The sequence below is a fragment of the Vigna unguiculata genome, chromosome 10 (assembly GCF_037176805.1).
Source record: "Vigna unguiculata cultivar grain cowpea cultivar isolate G323 ecotype 2 chromosome 10, ASM3717680v1, whole genome shotgun sequence".
Classification (NCBI taxonomy): domain Eukaryota; kingdom Viridiplantae; phylum Streptophyta; class Magnoliopsida; order Fabales; family Fabaceae; genus Vigna; species Vigna unguiculata.
Genome location: NC_140801.1, coordinates 31,262,098 through 31,279,278, shown reverse-complemented (window position 1 = coordinate 31,279,278; position 17,181 = coordinate 31,262,098).

Genomic DNA, 17,181 nt, shown 5'->3' with positions numbered 1-17,181 from the left:
ACAAGAATAATTAAGACCAGTTCTAAATGATTATACAAACATGATCAATACTGCAGATGTCATGAAAACATACAAGAACATGAAAAAGATTATTAAAGCACAAGTTCTTTAAACTTTAAAATGAAAAAGCAAGAGAGAAAGGTTACAGAAGAGAGGACACCACGAAATTTTTTACTGGTTCACTCAAACTTGAGCTACATCCAGATTGATCTTTGCACTATTTCAAAAGATTTACAAAGTATCCACCCTTACATTTTTAAAAAATGCAAAAATACCACAAAAGACTCTTGAATCACACAAGAATCACACCAGCACAACAAGAACCCTCTTGCAGACCTAGAAAACCACCAGGCACACACACAAAGGTAAGAGATATCAAACCTCAGTGGTAGCACATCCCAGCCTACCACAAACCAAGCCAAAAGCTTCAAGAATTGATCCAAGATCAATCTTCAACTGCTGCAAATTGTATGATCACGAAGGAGAGAGTTTCCACAAGTTTCCAGAACAAATTCGCGCTCTAAAATGATCAACTAGCCTCTCTTTTGAAAATCACAACTTTAAGAGTTAAACTGTTACAAAATTCAACAGGTTGATTTCCAAATCAATCGAGTGATTTCACTTGACTTAAGCGAAATCAGTCAATTAAAAAATAAATCAACTGATTGAATTTGTTGCAATTTAAGACTACTGAAACCAACATTTTAACCTGTTAAAAAACCATTCAACAGATTAAAAGAGACATTTTAACCTGTTGAAAAACCATTCAACAGATTAAAAGACACACCTAAGACCAAATACATCTAATTAATGCTACAAGGTCTACAATATGAAATACAAACTCCAAATACACTTTCTTAATGATGTTACTACATGGAGACACTAGTGCAGTAAGGGCTTTTGGCCCCGGTTGTTTTTGATATTCTGATGAAGGATTATCTTATTCCTTTTTAAGATTATTGAATATGATGTGAGTTGATTAAGAAAGCTAAGTGAAACCCCCACTGGACATTAAGATAGCAAGCTATCTAGATGTGAAGGTTCCTTTCACAAAGCTCAAGAGAAGAAGATGATGGATGTATTCAAAACAAAAAGGAAATGGAAAGCACATAAACCATAGAAAACCAAGAGCAATTAAAGGAAGAAGAAAACATAAAATGGAAAGGAAAGAAATGGTAAAAATGTGAGAAGCACGCCACTACAAGGCTAGGCTAGAAGCCATGGCAACCTTGAAGATGAGTGGATGTGTGCCGCCACTTGCTATGCAAGATAAGGCTTAAAAGTATTCACTCCCAAGGAAGGAAACTCTCACAAAAGGTTGAGACACAAGAGTGTTTTTACTTCAAAATGTTCAACCCTTTTACATGTCTAGGAGCACCCCTTATATAGAAGAGTTTAGGGGCCTCTAAGCAAATAAAAGATACCTAAGGATGTCTCTACAAAAACCTAACCCTAGCTTCTAGAAACTAGGTCAAATAAGGTTACAAAAAATGAGAGACAAAAGAGCTAACTATGGTGTGTGCAAGGCTAATTTCGTTCTAGCACAAAAGGAGACAAAAAATGTGTCTCATATGTCTCCAAAAAGTTGCCAAAGTGTGCTAATAACAAAGGAGACCAAAGGTACATAGGTACACTTCCTTCATGCCTTTTACTTTATGCTTTATGCCTTTGCTTTACTCTCTCTTCCACATCATTTATGCTCCCCAATCACCATGCGCCACCTAGCATTGCTTTCTTACTCCTAATTAACCTACAAAGCAAATAAACATAGATTAGCATGTTGGCTTAAGTCAAGTCAACTATAGTCAACAAGTCAAACCTAGTCAAAGGTCAACAAGTCAACTAAAGTTGATTCAACTAAGTCAACTTTGGTAATCAAAAATAACAAACACAAATGAAAGGGATGAAGGATTAGTGAACTTCCTTTCTAAACATGCTTAGTGTTCTTAAGCATGTGCCTTCATCCTTGGTTGGGGTCAATCCTTCATCATCCTCCCCCCCTTGGAGAGAATTTGACCACAAATTCTTTAAGCCTTTGTAGATGGAGCTTGACTTGATTTGGGGGAGGATTTGTGCCTCCCTTTTAAGAGCTCTTGTTCCATCCTTTCTAAGGGTATTACCCCTAGCTTTGGTTAGGCCATCTTTATTTTCTAGACTACTCTTCCTCTCTTTCTTGTGCTTTGGGCCTTCCTTTTTGGCTTGAGAAGAGAAGGAAGGGTGATGCACATCTTGCTTTGGAAGAATTTTTTTGTAGGCAAGTAACACTTTAGTGAAATCTTGCCTCTTTTCTTTTTCTTCTTTATCTTTTCTTATTATATTTCTATCCTTATTAACTTCTTGAGGTGATAGAGGTTGTAAAGTGGTCTTTTTCCCATTTATGAAGAAAATGTATTGGTTGGTATGACCATCATGTAAAGTTTGTTTATCAAATTACCATGGCCTACCTAGTAAGATATGTGTGACTTCCATGGGAACAACATCACATAACACCTCATCTTTGTAGATTTCTATAGAGAAGTTAATAAGGACTTGTTTATTGACATCTATTTCTCCCTCTTTACTTATCCAAGCAAGCTTATAGGGCTTAGCATGAGGAATGGTCTTTAAGCTAAGCTTTTCCACCAACCTTGTGCTAGCTACATTGGTACTACTTCCTCCATCAATAATTAGAGAGCAAACCCATTTGTTAATTTTACATCTAGATTGAAAAATGTTTTCTCTTTGAGTTGGCTCAAGCTCACTTTGATCTTGACCTATCATGCGCCTTAATAACATAGGGTCTTTCTCAAAAATTTTAGTTTTACTAGAGGAAGAAGATTCTTTTGAAAGAGAATGGGGAGATGAGTGTTCACTTTCAACATTATTATTCTTCTTTAAGATCATGGTCCTCTTGGTTGGGCAATTTAAAGCAATGTGATTATAACCCAAACATTTAAAACATTTAATGGAACTTGACCTATCATGCGCCTTAATAACATAGGGTCTTTCTCAAAAATTTTAGTTTTACTAGAGGAAGAAGATTCTTTTGAAAGAGAATGGGGAGATGAGTGTTCACTTTCAACATTATTATTCTTCTTTAAGATCATGGTCCTCTTGGTTGGGCAATTTAAAGCAATGTGATTATAACCCAAACATTTAAAACATTTAATGGAACTTGATCTTGAAGAAGTGGAATGGTGAATGTGATCACTTGGTGACTTACTTTTACTTAGTGGTTCTTGATGAGAGTTAGAAGGGAACATATCATGTTTCTTTTTATCCTTTCCCTTCCATGAGTGACTAAAGTAGTGATTGGGTGAGTAACTCTTCCTTGCCCTTCTTTTTCTTTTCGATTGAATTTCAATCCCAAGGGCAAGTGTGAAAACATTTTCAAGAGTGGAGTACTCATACAACTCTACTTGGTCTTGTATGTCTCTTCTAAGACCACTCACAAATCTTTTTATTTTTTCTTTGTTAGTTTCTTTTATTTCAACCCTACGCATTTGAGACTCTAATTCTTTAAAGTATTCACTCACACTCAAAGGACCTTGGTGAAGCCTTTGGAGCTTCATAATAAGTTCCTTCCTATAGGAGGGAGGAACAAATCTAGCGCGCATAAGAGTTTTAATGTCCATCCAAGAAGCCGCGGGTGGCCCTTGGTCATAATTCTTACAAACTTTATGCCACCAAGTATTGGCATACTCCAAAAATCCTAAAACTACTAGATCAACTTGTGTTTGATCCTTTACATGATTTTCATTGAAAATTTGATCAACTTTAGCTTCCCAATCAAGGAAGACTTTGGGATCACTTCCTCCATAGAACTTAGGAATCTTTCGAGTTTGCTTCTCTTGTGATGGGTTGTGCCTAGAATGCCCTCTTTTCCTAGCCTCTCTTTCTTGCTCTTTAGCTTCAAGCCTTTGAATGTGCTCTTGGATTCTTAGGTCACTTTGCTCCTTGTCTTTTCTTAATTGTTCAAAGGCCTCCTTCCTAGACAACTCCAAATCCCGAAGCAATCTCATCAATGTATTGTTTTTGTTTGGTGTAGGTGCATTTGATGAACTTGCCATGATTCCTACAATAAAAACACTCAAATCCTAGACAAAATAAATGGATTAGAGGTTAGACAACATGAAAACCGAGACCATATCCAACCCAAAATGTAACCCAAGTATTTAGATCACTCTCCCAAAGTAACAAGGCAAGGCTAGCACTCAAAATCCACCAAAGGAGTGAAGCAAACACTTTTAAAAACTTGTTCAAAACCTTTCAAATGCAAGACAAGTGATTCGGCCACAACATCCCAAGAGTTTCAAGAAAAGAAAACTACTAAGACAAAACAAAGAACACCTAGTGACAAGCAAGAAAAGCACAAAAACAAGGAAAGCTAAACTCTAAAGAAGAAAAGTTTGAGACAAAACTTTTAACAAGACTAAAACAAGAAAAGCACATTTTAAAGACTCTATGGAAAGCACTTGACAAGCATCTTCAAGTCTTAAATCATGCATACACCAAGAAAGATCATAACCAAGTTAAAGCATGGAACTAATTTGCCAATATCACCCACTTCTCAAGCATGAAAACTAGTAGTATAACACCTAGTGAAAAACACACTTTTAGTTCACCAAGGAGCAAGGTTGCTCTCGGTTTCTAGGCAAAAATTGGTGCAAATTTTTCTTCTTTCACAACTAGTTTCATAAAATGGTGAGAAAGAGTTTTAGGTGGCTTGGACACTTAGTTCCTCAAGTTTTAGGCCAAAATCAATTTCATGGAGCATACATCAAGCAAGACATAAAGTGAAAGCAAGATTCAAATACTTGGAAAAACAAGAATAAGAAAACTTCAAGCTAACATATGACATATGACTCAAGCAAAAGTTAGGCACATTTAAAGACTCAAACATGTAGCTATCATGCATTTAAACTTTTGGAAATGAAGGTCAATGATTAAGCACACAAAGACATGTTATCCAACAATATTTAGGAGTAAGAAGAGTAACAAAAACAGTAGCCAAAACTGTCCAACATAACCTGAAAAACGTTGATTCGCGGTGATCTCGGCAGCTCTGACCTTTGCTCACTATTTCAATCATAACTCTCTCCACAGAACTCCAAATGCATTGGTTCTTTTTTTGTTAAAAACTAGACTAACAGAGCTTTCTTTGGACATCAAGAACGTAATTTTTGGACCACTGAGCAGGTAAAGTTTAATCTTTTAAAATCGTGAACAGTTTCTACTAGCATTGTTTTTATGTGAACCATTAAAAGATAGCTACACAAGACCAGGTTAGAACATGAAAACACCATATTCAAGGACAACCAAAGCTCTAGATACCAAATGATGAAGGATTATGTTGTTTTCTTTTAAGATTGTTGAATATGGTGTGAGTTGATTAAGAAAGCTAAGTGAAATCCCCACTGGACATTAAGATAGCAAGCTATCTAGATGTGAAGGTTCCTTTCACAAAGCTCAAGAGAAGAAGATGATGGATGTATTCAAAACAAAAAGGAAACGGAAAGCACATAAACCATAGAAAACCAAGAGCAATTAAAGGAAGAAGAAAACATAAAATGGAAAGGAAAGAAATGGTAAAAATGTGAGAAGCACGCCACTACAAGGCTAGGCTAGAAGCCATGGCAACCTTGAAGATGAGTGGATGTGTGCCGCCACTTGCTATGCAAGATAAGGCTTAAAAGTATTCACTCCCAAGGAAGGAAACTCTCACAAAAGGTTGAGACACAAGAGTGTTTTTCTTCAAAATGTTCAACCCTTTTACATGTCTAGGAGCATCCCTTATATAGAAGAGTTTAGGGGCCTCTAAGCAAATAAAAGATACCTAAGGATGTCTCTACAAAAACCTAACCCTAGCTTCTAGAAACTAGGTCAAATAAGGTTACAAAAAATGAGAGACAAAAGAGCTAACTATGGTGTGTGCAAGGCTAATTTCGTTCTAGCACAAAAGGAGACAAAAAATGTGTCTCATATGTCTCCAAAAAGTTGCCAAAGTGTGCTAATAACAAAGGAGACCAAAGGTACATAGGTACACTTCCTTCATGCCTTTTACTTTATGCTTTATGCCTTTGCTTTACTCTCTCTTCCACATCATTTATGCTCCCCAATCACCATGCGCCACCTAGCATTGCTTTCTTACTCCTAATTAACCTACAAAGCAAATAAACATAGATTAGCATGTTGGCTTAAGTCAAGTCAACTATAGTCAACAAGTCAAATCTAGTCAAAGGTCAACAAGTCAACTAAAGTTGATTCAACTAAGTCAACTTTGGTAATCAAAAATAACAAACACAAATGAAAGGGATGAAGGATTAGTGAACTTCCTTTCTAAACATGCTTAGTGTTCTTAAGCATGTGCCTTCATCCTTGGTTGGGGTCAATCCTTCATCATATTCTGCCCCGGTTCTAGAACCGAGGCATATTGGGGTGAGGCAAAAAGGGTGGTTTTTGGCCTCGGGTGTCAATCGAAGCCATAGGGGGTACTTTTCTGCCTCGGTTCTCTAAGGACCCGAAGCCATAGGGGTACTTTGCTCGCACCACCATTAGCACTGCTGCGCTCATCCTCGCCATCGAGATCCTCGGCAAACGCTGTCGCGGCCAGACCTTCACCAGCACTGAACGAGCAACCCACCGCGACGCTCAGACCCATGCTACCACTGCACGGTCTGAATGCGAGAACGACAAACCACCATGAACCAGTAGAGCTAAGAGATCCAGCACCTCCACCGCCATTCGAAGCAGAACTTCAAGCCATTGTTGCGAGCAACCCTACCACTGTGTCGCCATCACCACTGCACACAAAGGAAGAGAGTGACCACCAAGACACGCCTTTACCGTGAGCCGCGAGCACACCTCCTTCGCCAATGACGAACCAAACACCATCGCACGAGAAAACAAAGACGAGAATGCCTCCACCGATCGCAAAGTGTTCGCTCAGGGACGAAGGTGAACAGTGCGAAGTCGCGAATTTGGGAACCTAAATAGGGCATATGGCCTCGGTTCAATTAATAACTGAGGCCTAAAGTCCCTTTATGGCCTCGATCAATAAAGACCCGAAGCCAAATGTGACGGCGCTAGTGACATTTTTGAAATTAGGGTTACTGGCTGACTTATAGGCCTCGGTTCTTTTTTAATCGAGGCCAAAAACCTCTTCATATTGCCTCGGTTCAAAAACACCCGAAGCCAAAAGTGCTGATGCTGATGGCATTTTTGAAATTTTGGTTACTGGGCTGCCTTATAGGCTTCGGTTCTTTTGCAACCCTAGCCTAAAACCTCTTACTACACCGGTTTTGCACACACCCGAGGAAATATAGTTGGACAAAATTGCAAAAATGCCACCGCCTCCTTATAGGCTTGAGTTCCGCTATAACCGATGCCTATAAGGCGAAGTAAAATGTCAAATCTACACTAGTGATAGCACACGTTCCAGCCTTGATCAACATGGATATTGTAACATCCCGTCAGGATATTACAAATTTAAAATAAATAAAATAAATAAAGTCATAAAGACGTCGCATTTATGAATAAACCTCATTTTCCAAAGACGCGGGAAATTTAAAATTTATTAAATAACCAACCAATATTCAAAACCATAATCACCAAAACAAATGGTTATAATAATACCCATAAGGGTTTAAGATTTATTTCAAAACCAAAGTAAATAAACATAAGTTTCCCCGATCTATCCCCTCTCTGCAGCTAAGCTTCACCGGCACCACCTCCATCAACATCCGCTGCTCACGTGTACCGCGCACACGATCATCGCCAAACACAAGCAGATAGGGTGACATAGATGTAGTCATTTATAAATTTTATGCAAACATCCAGATAAAATCTCTCACTCTATTTTATATCACCTGGCCACAACCAAATCATTCATGTTCTACCTCTTTTAGTAACTACCCCAAGGTAATTTACTGCCAAACCTATCAGCCACAACCGACAAAGCACGTGCGGGAAACCATTGCTACGGATCATACACCGTAACGCCAGGTGGAGTTCCCAAATACGAACATAAGTCGTATTGTCCCAAGACTACCAAACTCGTCAGCTAATTACTGAGGAGGGCAATCTATCTGGACCCATCCGTACTGGCCATAACCAGCACACTCACACCGGCTCAACTCGAGGGTTCATCATGTTCATCCGCCATCCCGAGCTCAACTCGAGGAATGCTACGTGCTTAACCCATATCCCGAGCTCAACTCAAGGGATACGTTCCGAGCTCAACTCATGGAACCCAACAATCTTACCTTTGAAGCATCACCAAAAGCCTTGTAGATCACGCCTAAAAAGTCCAACAACTAGGACTTACAACAGTCAAATCGCCTTGTGGGATACACGTACCGCTAGGCGCTACAGCTTTGAGACCGCCTAAAGGGGGACACGTACCGCCAGGAGCCAAGCGCCTAAGAACCAACCATTCTGCAACCACCGCCTGGCGGAACCATCCACACCGCCAGCTGGATACGCTCTAGGGCTATTGTTTCTGCCGCTATCGCCTAGCGGAACCTTCCCCTCTGCCAGGCGCCACCAAGTCCAGGACCCCACTGTTCCCTTGCTATCGCCTGATGGCCTAACCCCCACCGCCAGGCGCCGTACCTGTATCGCCACTTTCACTATACTGGTATGAATTTAGGCACTGTTGCTCGCGTCCAACCCTTGTTACTCACTCAACCAAGTTCGAGGGTTATAACTACAGTCTATAGTAGTGCCCACACTTATGCTTATGATCTACATCGTTTAACCCCTAACATGTTTGGTTCACCTATATTACCATTTTCCACTAATTAAGATTTTGTACAACATCATTAAATCATTTGCAGGCTAGATTTCCCACTATATTCTGGTTTAACAATTTGTTTCCCCCACCCATAGGTACAATTCCTCACACCTCTGATCTCACCTTTTGTTTCCCAGCCTTTACTCTTTTATATCAATAAGTTCCATTGGATTACATAATTTCAAACCTGATGAAGGATTGACCCCAACCAAGGATGGAGGCACATGCTTAAGAAGACTTAGCATGTTTAGAAAGGAAGTTCATTAATCCTTCATCCATGTTCATTATTTTTATTATGTTTGAAGTTCCCTAAGTTGACTTAGTTGAAATCAACCTTAGTAGACTTGTTAACCTTTGACCAGGTTTGACTTGTTGACTAGAGTTGACTTGACTTAAGCCAACATGCTAATCCTTAGGCGATCAAATTACCACTACTTAACTTTAGCAACTTCAGTATTGCCAAGTTAGTAGTGAACAAAATAGTTAGGGTTAAGATAACCCTGAGTCGTCTCACAACGAATACAAAATTGATCTCAAATATTTGATTCTTAAAAATGCAATTAAAACTAGCAACTATAAAAATAGGGGGTTTTGATATGCAAAGAAAATGACACGGAAGATTGTAAACACAATAATAGTAAATAGGTCAATTCCACTGCTTTTTCTAAATAAGATTCTTCATTGGTTATCTAGAGATTATTGTTAAATTAATTATTGCTGTTGATTTACAAATCAATCAATGTAAAGACTCAATTCATTTGTTGGCATTCTCACTTTTAATCAAAGTAAAGTCTTAATTCAAAGTGAGAATTGTTAGATTATCCATAGTAAATTCAATCAAAGTACAATCTCAATTAATTTTACTATGCCTAATCATGTCTATTCCTTTGTTTCTTCACCAAATAGAAAACTTAATTAATCAAAGTAAAGTCTTGACTAATTTTAGTTAAAGTAATTCCCTCTAATCAAAGTAAAGTCTCAATTATTAGCAAAAATTTATTTAATCAAATGAAAGTTTCTAAACAAAATCAAAGTAAAGTCTCAATTTAATTTAAAAACCTTTTAACTCATATGATTAGCATGCATGTAGATTTAAAATCATTATTTTCTATTCGATTAAGAAGCAAAGGACATAGATAAACAAAAACCACAACAATAATCAAAATAACAAACACATAAATTCATCTAACCTCATAATCCAATTAAGAAATTATAGTGGAATCAACCCTAAAGCTTAGCCCTCCATGGCTTTGATGGAATACATGATGATATGAAGGAAATAAGATAAAAGAAAGAATGAGAGATGTGATGGAGACGGTATCTGCCAAAACCAGAGAGTTCTAAGCGTCTAAGTTGTCAGTTGTCTGCTCCCTTAAGTCTCTTTATATAGGCTTCAACTGGACTTTGGGCTTTATCTGTCGGTTGCTAAAATATTTTATTTTTATTTAATTAATTAGCAACTTAATTTCTGTCCAATTTTCAATTCTGCCCCTCTTATTTAACCATTTTTGCAGTTTTGACCAGAGTTTGACCAGTTGACCAGAGTTTGACCAGTTGACTGCCTATCAGATGCTGACACGTGGCGCAGAGTCTCTTTCTCTCTCCAGACTAGGGTTTGCTGTGTTTTAGGTTTCATAGACTCCTTTGGCTGCGGGAATGCTGCTCCGGCGGGCGTGGTGGTGCTGCTGCGTCATGGTGCGTGAAGAGAAGATGGTGGTTGCTGCAATTGTTCCGTTTGCGTGCTTCCACTGTAGATATGATGGAGAAGGAACTGTGGTGTGATGGCGACGCTAGTAAACTTCAGGCGCGGTGGAAGGCGCTGCTGTGGAGATGGTGCGATGGAGGTCTGCTTCGTTGTGGCTGTTGGTTCACGCAGATCTGTGTGTGTGGCGCGCTGGATGCGTGGAATCGTGCCGGTGCAGACGCGTTTCTGGTTACAGGTGGTGGTGCAGGTTCGCGGTGGCTATGGTTGCGTGAAGGAAGAAGATGTGCGGTGGCGCGTTGTAGCTACGTTGCGGAGAAGATGCTGCGACATGAAGGTTGCGGGAATGGAGTAGGTGCAGGCGCGGTGGTTCGTGCTTGGTTCGTGTTTTCCATCGAAGTGTTGTAGTGGTTGCAGGTCTGCGGCGGCCATGGTGGTGCGCGAGTGGTTGCGCTGCTGCGACGTGAAGGTGCAGATTCGTGGTTGCTGGTGCGAACGGCGCGAGGGTGGCAACTTCTCTTCTCCTCTGGTGGTGGCGCGTCGCGGTGGCCAGCGATTGACACAGTGTAGATCTGGCTGCAATGGTGGTGCGGTGTAGCTGCTGTAATGGAGGTTGCAAGTGCGATGGCCGGCGAGATTGGCGGCGGCGGCCGTTGAGGTGGATGGTGGCGGCTAGGGTTTGAGGAAAATTAGGGTTTCTGTTTTGGGAAATGAAGATGATGACGTGGCAGCCTTCCATTGGACAGCTTGTTAGTGCAAGGATTGTTGCCACGTGGCTTGTTCTGGTTGGCCAATTTTAAAAGTTGAGGATTGCCACATGGCAGCATCTGAGTGAGTGGAGTTTAAGTGGTAGGAGGGGTGCAACTTAGTGAAAATTGGGGATGCAGAACAGGTTTTTGGTGGTCCACTTTAGAAGGAGTGTGCAAATAAAATCTGTGGGGGGTGCATTTAGCTCCTGATTTATTCTTTTTCAGAATTTCCTGATTTTGGACTTATTTTGTAACTTTGAATATTTCAAATCCACACTATTAATGACCAAAAATAAATTCCAGCTGCATTAACAAACGTTAGAATATCCAATAATATTTTATGCAACTAAAATCAATTTTTACGCCACTTTTACCAAACTTACTCTATAAATCCAATAATCACAAATCCTAATTAAATCAATCTTTAAGCACAGAAAATTCAATTAAATCCCCAAATTTAAATATTAAATGAGGGCAAAAATTTGAACTCATCACTCACTCAACCAAATTCGAGGGTTATAACTACAGTCTATAGTAGTGCCCACACTTATGCTTATGATCTACATCGTTTAACCCCTAACATGTTTGGTTCACCTATATTACCATTTTCCACTAAATAAGATTTTGTACAACATCATTAAATCATTTGCAAGCTAGATTTCCCACTATATTTTGGTTTAACAATTTGTTTCCCCCACCCATAGGTACAATTCCTCACACCTCTGATCTCACCTTTTGTTTCCCACCCTTACTCTTTTATATCAATAAGTTCCATTGGATTACATAATTTCAAACCTGATGAAGGATTGACCCCAACCAAGGATGGAGGCACATGCTTAAGAAGACTAAGCATGTTTAGAAAGGAAGTTCATTAATCCTTCATCCATGTTCATTGTTTTTATTATGTTTGAAGTTCCCTAAGTTGACTTAGTTGAAATCAACCTTAGTAGACTTGTTAACCTTTGACTAGGTTTGACTTGTTGACTAGAGTTGACTTGACTTAAGCCAACATGCTAATTCTTATTTATGTGTTTTGTGGTGTAAGTAAGATTAATTATGGTGGGTGATGTGGCACAACCTTAGTGGAGAAGTGGAGATGAGATACAACATAGGTGGAACAAAGAGAAAAGGCAAAAAGCATAAAGTAAAAGGCATAAAGCAAGTGTACCTATGTACCTTTGGTCTCTTTTGTTTTTAGCACACTTTAGCCACTTTTGGAGACATATGAGACACCTTCTTGGTCTCCTTTAGTGCTAGAACGAAATTAGCCTTGCACACACCATAGTTATGTCTTTTGTCTCTCATTTTGTAACCTTATTTGACCTAGTTTCTAGAAGCTAGGGTTAGGTTTTTGTAGAGACATCCTTAGCTATCTTTAATTTTCATAGAGGCCCCTAAACTCTTCTATATAAGGGGTGCTCCTAGACATGTAAAAGGGTTGAACATTTTGAAGTAAAAACACTTTTGTGTCTCAACCATTTGTGAGAGTTTCCTCCCTTGGGAGTGAATACTTTTAAGCCTTATCTTGCATAGCAAGTGGCGGCACACATCCACTCATCTTCAAGGTTGCCATGGCTTCTAGCCTAGCCTTGTAGTGGCGTGCTTCTCACATTTTTACCATTCATTTCCTTTCCATTTTATGTTTTCTTCTTCCTTTAATTGTTCTTGGTTTTCTATGGTTTATGTGCTTTCCATTTCCTTTTTGTTTTGAAGGAATCCATCATCTTCTTCTCTTGAGCTTTGTGAAAGAAACCTTCACATCTAGATAGCATGCAATCTTAATGTCCAGTGGGGATTTCACTTAGCTTTCTTAATCAACTCACACCATATTCAATAATCTTAAAAGAAAACAACATAATACTTCATCAAAACCCAACCTTTGTACTAAATCCAATGTACACATTCTATACCTATAATCTTTGCACACTCCAAATTCTAAATTCCACAATACTCCAACTTATTCCACTCTCAAGTTATAAGGTCATGCTCCTTACACGATTATCATTACGCTAACATTTCCAACTCTCTATAACCCACATCCTCATTTTTTTCAAAATCCAATAATTTCCAGCAGCTCTCGCAACGTCTCTAATTCTGGTTTCCTGAGATGGCGCCTACCGGCATGACCCGTGCCGCGAGGCGGTGCATACGGTTCTGGGAAGATTTCCAGAACTCCCGCATCTGCACTACTCTTTTCTTCCAATACTTTCCCAATGCAGATTGATCACACTCTTCAAATTGTCTTGCAACTCCAACAAAATGATTAGTCCATTACAATAATAAAATTATTCAATTAAGTTTCCACTATTTGATTTTCAAGACCTACAATTCTCACACCATTAAACCCTACACCTCTTTCCACTGTTCCATTCAATTCCACCATCAATTACACTAAATATCAATGAAATACAATTTATATCCCCCTTTAGCAGCTATCACATGATTACCCTCCGATCAAAAACACACCAGAACCTCAAAATCATCAAAATCGGCCTGAACTTGTTCGCGTCGCGTGGCAGTTCAACAGTCACCGCCAGGCCCTTCATCCCGAACCCAGAAAACTGATGAAAAGCTTTGTGTCACCTGGCGGTCGGGAGCTTACTGCCAGGCGGTTCCGTGCAGGAACCTAGAAATACCAAGAACATGATGTGTCGCCTGGCGGCTATGCGTAGCCCGCCATGCGGTTTCTGGAAATTTTTCCAGAAACACAACAATTCGAACAGAATCCAAGATTGATCATACAATTCAAGATATACATTATGTAATTTAATCATGCATATCAAAAAAATGAGTAAAACTCCCCTAACTTGGTTTTCCTTCGCTTAAAGCTTTAACGATTAAAAGTTCTCCCTACACCAAGTGCTCCTTAGCCTCCTCTCAATTTAGCCCCCCAAGAATCTCACTTAAACCTCACAAAATCTCAAATTTCGTGCTCTCTTTCTAGGTATATTTTCCAGCCTTGCAAAACCCTCTCTATTAACCCAAATTTGCTTTTTAAAGGGTGCCTAAAAGCTAGGTTAATTACCTAAAACGAAAATTGAGTTTTAATTAGTGGTTAATGACATTTACCATCTCATTATGGCTATTTTCCAGCCACCTCTCAGCTGCCATACTTACTAGGGTTTTCCCTCAACCTTTCCTATTCAAACCAAAGCCAAAAATACCAAAAAATAAGGTTTTAATTTGGGTTCTCCAAGGTTTGAAGCCATCACCATTCTAATGCCAAATCAATGCTAAACCATCAAGCCAATTCATGTTTCTTGCTAACTAATACACTTCAAGCATTATATCATAAGAAACATGGTTAAACATATTATCAAAACAATAATAATTAAATAAACACAATTGGCATACATAGGACTCAAACTCAAGTCCTCTCACACAATCAAAGTATTCTCAACCACTTGAGCTAGTACTTTTCCACGTCATACCAATAAAAAATTAATGTCATAAATGATCTTCCCACCCGCATTTATTAATTAATTATTTAATTAATTAATTAAATTTTGCGGGTCTTACAGATATCATCAAATCTCCTTTCATTCATCAATGTAGGCTTCATTTCAATGGTAATGGCTTCAAGATAGTTCAAAAGAGCTTCATTCAATCTTCATCAAATCTTCAAGAAGGAAACCACCTTGGCTTCTCATATCAACACCCAAGTCAAGAATGGCTTAACATATTGTTACTTAATTATCTTTGTGATTTCCTTGGAGGCAACTTTACTAAGGTAAAACCTAAAATTACAAACACATTAATGAAAAATCCCATATAATATAAAAGAAAAAGGATTAAGACTATTGTTGATTATTACCCATCATTACAAGGTTCAATAGTTCCAAGGATTGCACGAATGGGAGGGTCATCGTCAACATTAGTGGATAGTTCACCTACTTCGTTTGACATGTATTGGTCTTTTTGATCTACATTTTGAATAAGTCGGGATGGTATCGAGGTTGGTGAATCATTTTGTTGAGAGGGGGAAGATAATGATGTCAATCTAGCACCAACACATTGGGAAGCCACAGATGAAAGTTTAGGTTCATTAACATAAGGTTGGACAGGTTGAATAGGTTGGACAGTGAGGGCTTGGGAAGGCATGGGTTGATCAAGGGAGGGTTAGGAAGGATTAGATTCAGGTATTGGTGGTTGGTAAGCAACTCATGCAACATTTAGAGTTGTACAAGGATTTTCTTGAACAATAGGGGATTGAAGTACAAGTGCTTTTTGTAATGGTAATTTAAGAACATATTTTGGTCATTTTGCCTTCATTGTTCCTTTTTTCCCCCTTTATGTCAATAGGCAAAGATGGTTTAGGATTTTCCTTATTACCTCCTGGTGACATACGTGCAAGTGCAAAGAAGAAATATACAAATTAGTGGAATGTTGTAATAAATCTACAAACAAGTTTTGGGTGAGTAAGTGAGAGGCTTTGACAAGGCATCCTAAAAATAGTGATCAATAGGTAATCAAGGTGCAACTTTACTACTGCATTAGGATTAGACTAGTCCAAATACATAAAGAGTTCAATTCCTAAGTTATAGCCTATTTTAGACTAGTCAAACTTGTGTGGTTTAGGTCTTAGATAATCAAAGGTCAAGTTTTATGCAATGTGAATGAGCTAAACAAATTTATATATGTAGAAATTCATAAAATGATTGATCAAATTGAACCAAATACTTCAAATGCTCAAAATTCATTTGTCAAACTAAACTAGACAACAAATGCACCAAAACTAGTTTTGACAGCATTTTAGAAAATGAGTTTCATGTAGATTTTTGACTCTAGATGCAATGAAAAGCATATGGACATGTTTCTTTATGCATGAGCATGGGAATGAAATGCTTAAACATGATCAAATATGTTGGAATCACAAAGTCACCTATCAAACAAAGCAAGACAACACTTTTAGTGAAAAAAATGTTTCACAACACATGAAAATTGGTGTATATTTCGTATTCTATTTGTGTGCTATGTATGAGATGTTGTTTTTATCGTTTGAGCATGTATAATATGATGTAAACTAACTATTAAAACACAAAAATGCTTAAGATATGCATGAATTCAGAAATTGCAAAATTTGAACCAAGATGAATGCAAACTATCTACTACGAATTGATGAAATTATGCATGTCAATATTAAATCTGAGTTCCTTGAACTATGAATGGTGTGAGAAAGTTTTAATACACTGAAATATGTAGAAAGAATGATCAAAAACATATAGAATTCGCTTAAATTCATAAAGACTTCAATTCTTAAGTTATAGCTTATTTTAGACTAGTGTAGCTTGTGGTTTAGGTCTTAGATAGTCAAAGGTCTAGTTTTATGTGTATTTTAGAACTTGAGTTGATTCCTAACTTTATTTTGCCATTTAATACTTGCTTTAAGAGTTTCTATACAATTTCTTTTATGGATTTAGTGTAGTTTTACAATTTTAGATTTTTAGAGTAGTTCTAGAGTGGTCTTAGCTTGCGATAATGAAATTTTGTTTTAAGGTTTAGTTTTAGGAATTAAATACATTTTCATAGAGTTAGTTTTAGTTAAATTTTATTCTTAGATTTTGTAAAGTTTTAGTTTTAGCTTAGTTTAGGGTGCATTTGTAGGTGGTATTTTTGTATACTTTTCAGTAGTTAGCTTTAATTGTAGTCTTATTTTATAGTTTTAAACATGTAGGAAGTAGTCTCGATAGATTAAGGTGGCAGTTTTAAGGTCAACCTATTTTTGTGCTTTATTTGGCTGTTAAGTAGTGTAGTTTCTAGGTTCTTATAGGCATATTTTATTTTAGTATTATGTTTTAAACCTTTAGCTTGATTTTTATCCTTTGTATACCATTCAGAATGTCTCTACATAGTTGCTTAGCATTTCCAACTACTTTCGCAAATTGAGAAAGTATTTGTGAAACAAAGGTTTACCATCATCAGAGAAACAAAGGAACAAGGGTAGTCATGAGTCAGTT